This window comes from Camellia sinensis, chromosome 2 (assembly GCF_055761805.1).
Source record: "Camellia sinensis isolate YWXY chromosome 2, ASM5576180v1, whole genome shotgun sequence".
Lineage (NCBI taxonomy): Eukaryota > Viridiplantae > Streptophyta > Magnoliopsida > Ericales > Theaceae > Camellia > Camellia sinensis.
The window spans coordinates 7,036,990-7,042,499 of record NC_138962.1 but is presented as its reverse complement, the minus strand read 5'-3'; the positions used below and the strand labels follow the sequence as shown (position 1 = coordinate 7,042,499).

Sequence of the window (5,510 nt, the reverse complement as noted above, 5' to 3'; positions counted from 1 at the left end):
TATTCGACTTCCATTTTTATTCAAGTTATTTTTCTATTCAACTTCCTTTTTTATATAATTTCCAAATAGATCAGTAAGGTATAGTGGTTTCTTAAATGAACTTCCAATTTTAATTTTCTGCGACTTCCATTTTTATTTCTATTCAACTTCTTTTTTTATTCAAGTTTCTTTTCTATTCAACTTCCTTTTTTATTTAATTTCCAAATAGATCGTTAAGGTATACTAGTTTCTGGATTGAACTTCCATTTTTAATTTTATGCAACTTTCACTTTTCTTTTTATTCAACATCCATTTTTATTCAGTTTATTTTTCTATTCAACTTCCTTTTTTATTTAATTTCCAAATAGATCGTTAAGGTATAGTGGTTTCTGGATTGAACTTCCATTTTTAATTTTCTGCAACTTCTATTTTTATTTTTATTTAACTTCCTTTTTCATTCAACTTTCTTTTCTACTCAACTTCCTTTTTTAATTAATTTCCAAATAGATCGTTTAGGTATAGTGGTTTCTGGATTGAACTTCCATTGTTAATTTTATGCAACTTTCTTTTTTATTTTTATTCACCTTCCATTTTTATTCAATTTACTTTTCTATTAAACTTCCTTTTTTATTTAATTTAAAAATAGATCGTTAAGTTATAGTGGTTTCTTGAATGAACTTCCAATTTTAATTTTCTGCAACTTCCATTTTTATTTTTATTCGACTTCCATTTTTATGCAATTTACTTTTCTATCCAACTTCCTTTTTTATTTAATTTCCAAATAGATCGTTAAGGTATAGTGGTTTCTTGAATGAATTTTCGTTTTTAATTTTCTGCAACTTCCATTTTTATTTTCAAGTAACTTCCATTTTTATTCAAGTTACTTTTCTGTTCAACTTCCTTTTTTATTTAATTTCCAAATAGATCGTTAACGTATAGGGGTTTCTGGATTGAACTTCCATTTTTAATTTTCTGCAACTTCCATTTTTATTTTTATTTAACTTCCTTTTTCATTCAACTTTCTTTTCTACTCAACTTCCTTTTTTAATTAATTTCCAAATAGATCGTTAAGGTATAGTGGTTTCTGGACTGAATTTCCATTGTTAATTTTATGCAACTTTCGTTTTTATTTTTATTCACCTTCCATTTTTATTCAATTTACTTTTCTATTAAACTTCTTTTTTTATTTAATTTCCAAATTGATCGTTAAGTTATAGTGGTTTCTTGAATGAACTTCCATTTTTAATTTTCTGCAACTTCCATTTTTATTTTTATTCGACTTCCATTTTTAATTTTCTGCAACTTCCATTTTTATTTTTATTCGACTTCCATTTTTATTCAATTTACTTTTCTATTCAACATCCATTTTTATTTAATTTCCAAATAGATCGTTAAGGTATAGTGGTTTCTTGAATGAACTTCCATTTTTACTTTTCTGCGACTTCCATTTTTATTTTTATTTGACTTCCATTTTTATTCAAGTTATTTTATTAATCAGCTTCCTTTTTTATGTAATTTCCAAATATATCGTTAAGGTATAGTGATTTTTTGAATGAACTTCCATTTTTAATTTTTTGCAACTTCCATTTTTATTCTTATTTAACTTCCTTTTTCAATCAGTTTCTTTTCTACTCAACTTCCTTTTTTATTTAATTTCCAAATAGATCGTTAAGGTATAGTGGTTTCTAAATTGAACTTTCATTTTTAATTTTATGCAACTTTCATTTTTATTTTTATTAAACTTCCATTTTTATACTTAAACTTCCTTTTTTATTTAATTTCCAAATAGATCGTTAAGGTATAGTGGTTTCTTGAATGAACTTCCATTTTCAATTTTCTGCAACTTCCATTTTTATTTTTAAGTAACTTCCATTTTTATTCAAGTCACTTTTCTGTTCAACTTCCTTTTTTGTTTTATTTCCAAATAGATCGTTAACGTATAGTGGTTTCTAGATTGAACTTCCATTTTTATTTTTATTCGACTTTCATTTTTATTCAAGTTCTTTTTCTATTCAACTTCCTTTTTTATTTAATTTCCAAATAGATCGTTAAGGTATAGTGGTTTCTTGAATGAATTTCCATTTTTAATTTGCTGCAACTTCCATTTTTATTTATATTTAACGTCCTTTTTCATTTAAGTTTCTTTTCTACTCAACTTCCTTTTTTATTTAATTTCGAAATAGATCATTAAGTTCTAGTGGTTTCTTGAATGAACTTTCATTTTTAATTTTCTGCAACTTCCATTTTTACTCTTATTTAATTTCCTTTTTCAATCAGTTTCTTTTCTACTCAACTTCCTTTTTTATTTAATATCCAAATAGATCGTTAAGGTGTGGTGGTTTCTGGTTTGAACTTTCATTTTTAATTTTATGCAACTTTCATTTTTATTTTTATTCAACTTCCATTTTTATTAAATTTACCTTTCTATTAAACTTCCTTTTTTGTTTAATTTCCAAATAGATCGTTAAGGTATAGTGGTTTCTTGAATGAACTTCCATTTTTAATTTTCTGCAACATCCATTTTTATTTTTATTCGACTTCCTTTTTTATTCAAGTTATTTTTCTATTCAACTTCCTTTTAATTAATTTCCAAATAGATCGTTAAGGTATAGTGGTTTCTTGAATGAACTTCCAATTTTAATTTTCTGCAACTTCCATTTTTATTTCTTTCCAACTTCTTTTTTTATTCAAGTTTCTTTTCTATTCAACTTCCTTTTTTATTTAATTTCCAAATAGATCGTTAAGGTATAATGGTTTCTGGATGGAACTTCCATTTTTAATTTTATGAAACTTTCACTTTTATTTTTATTCAACTTCCATTTTTAATCAATTTACCTTTCTATTAATCTTCCTTTTTTTATTTAATTTCCAAATAAATCTTTAAGGTATACTGGTTTCTGGATTGAACTTCCATTTTTAATTTTATTGAACTTCCATTTTTAATTTTATTCAGCTTCCATTTTTATTCAAGTTATTTTTCTATTCAACTTCCTTTTTTATTTAACTTCCAAATTGATTGTTAAGGTATAGTGGTTTCTTGAATGAACTTCCATTTTTAATTTTCTACAACTTTCATTTTTACTTTTATTTAACTTCCTTTTTTATTCAAGTTTCTTTTCAACTCAACTTCCTTTTTTATGTAATTTCCAAATAGATCATTAAGGTATACTAGTTTCTGGATTGAACTTCCATTTTAAATTTTCTGCAACTTCCATTTTTGTTTTTGTTCAACTTCCATTTTTATTCAATTTACTTTTCTATTAAACTTCATTTTTTATTTATTTTCCAAATTGATCATTAAGGTATATTGGTTTCTGGAATGAACTTCCATTTTTAACTTTCTGCAACTTCCATTTTTATTTCTATTTGACTTCAATTTTTATTCATGTTATTTTTCTATTCAACTTATTTTCTTATTTAATTTCCAAATAGATCGTTAAGATATAGTGGTTTCTTGAATGAACTACCATTTTTAATTATCTGCAACTTCCATTTTTATTCTTATTTACCTTCCTTTTTCAATCAGTTTCTTTTCTATTCAACTTCATTTTTTATTTAATTTCCAAATAGATCATTAAGGTATAGTGGTTTCTGGATTGAACTTTCATTTTTAATTTTATGCAACTTTCATTTTTATTTTTATTCAACTTCCATTTTTATTCAATTTACTTTTCCGTTGAATTTTTATTTATTTATTTTCCAAATAGATCGTTAAGGTAGAGTGGTTTCTTGAATGAACTTCCATTTTTAATTTTCTGCAACCTCCATTTTTATTTTTATTCGACTTTCATTTTTATTCAAGTTCTTTTTCTATTCAACTTCCTTTATTATTTCACTACTACAAAAATAGATAAAGATCACACTTTTTTTGTGTGATGTTTGTTATTTAATCACACTTTTTTAGTTTTATTTAAGTGTGGTCTTTGGGAGTGTGATTAAAAGGGGTCATTTTTAATCACACTTTTTAAGTGTGATTAAAAATATTTAGATCACACCTTTTAAGTGTGATTAATAACAGTTAGATCACACCTTTTAAGTGTGATTGATAACATTTAGATCACACCTTTTAAGTGTGATTAAAACTTTTAGATCACACCTTTTAAGTGTGATTGATAACATTTAGATCACACCTTTTAAGTGTGATTAAAACATTTAGATCACACCTTTTAAGTGTGATTAAAAACCTTTTAAGTGTGATTAAAAACATTTAGATCACACCTTTTAAGTGTGATTAATAACAGTTAGATCACACCTTTTAAATGTGATTAAAACATTTAGATCACACCTTTTAAGTGTGATTGATAACATTTAGATCACACCTTTTAAGTGTGATTAAAAACCTTTTAAGTGTGATTAAAAACATTTAGATCATACCTTTTAAGTGTGATTGTTAACATTTAGATCACACCTTTTAAGCGTGATTAAAAACATTTAGATCACACATTTTAAGTGTGATTAAAAATATTTAGATCACATGTTTTAAGTGTTATTAATAACTAATAAAACATGTGATAATAAACATTTAAATCACAAATTTTAAATGTGATTAATATCTAATAAAACACGTGATTAATAATTAGATAAGATCACATGTTATATGCATTTAAAGAATGTAATATACACTATATACTATATTTTGAATCACAACCATATATTGAATAGAATAACATCATATATTTCATAAATGAAAGTTCAATGTTCAAAAAATATATACTCCAAAGGAATTAGTAAAAAGTTTTTAACTGTGTTTACATATATTAAAAAATAAAAAATAAAAAACTTAAAAAAACTAAGTTGTTGAATTCTTTAACCATATTTTGCATATCTCCAGGAAATTTTTGACCTGAAAAATAAAACCACAAATTAATTCAGAAACCACTAGAAGCATATGAATGAACTTACTACTTTTGTAGAGACTATTCTTGTCTTACAAAAGACAATTTTCTCATCACACTAACTCTTCATCCCCTGCATCAATAGAAAAGGAATAACAACTTTAATTGTTACTAGTATAAAACGTTTGTATTACCATATATAAATATGACATATACATAGAATCAATAAATCCAAAATAAAAATCTTCAATGTATGGCTAAATATTTTAAAGTCATAAAACCAAAAATATATATAGAATCAACAAATCCAAAATTATAAACCAAACATAACAAATCCACAGCCAAGTGGTTCATTCCATGTATCCTTAGAAATTGCAAATGCCCCATCAGCTTGTGATTCCCAAACATACCTGAAAGTCAACAAATTAGATACATCCACAGTTACATTTGTTAAATTTTCGACTGTAAGAACAACAGGGCCGGTGCTCCCCACGGCGAAACACTAGGGCGAACAAAACCCTTATCTAACAACTCCTGAAGCTGAACTTTCAACTCAACCAACTCTGCTGGAGCAAAACGATAAGGTGCCATAGAAATCGGCGCTGTGCCGGGCACTAAATCAATGGAGAACTCGACCTCCCGATGAGGTGGCAAACTAACGAGATCCTCGGGAAAGACGTCCGAGTACTCACAAAC

At 25.7% G+C, this 5,510-nt stretch overlaps 1 long non-coding RNA gene across 1 annotated transcript; it reads right to left on the bottom strand.

The window, feature by feature from the left end:
* Positions 1–4,677: 4,677 nt before the first annotated feature.
* Positions 4,678–5,283, bottom strand: LOC145819477 (uncharacterized). Its single transcript, XR_014360233.1, has 2 exons — positions 4,911–5,283; positions 4,678–4,822 (listed from the first exon to the last, which is right to left on the bottom strand). It is a non-coding gene; the product is annotated as an uncharacterized LOC145819477 (long non-coding RNA).
* Positions 5,284–5,510: the final 227 nt, after the last annotated feature.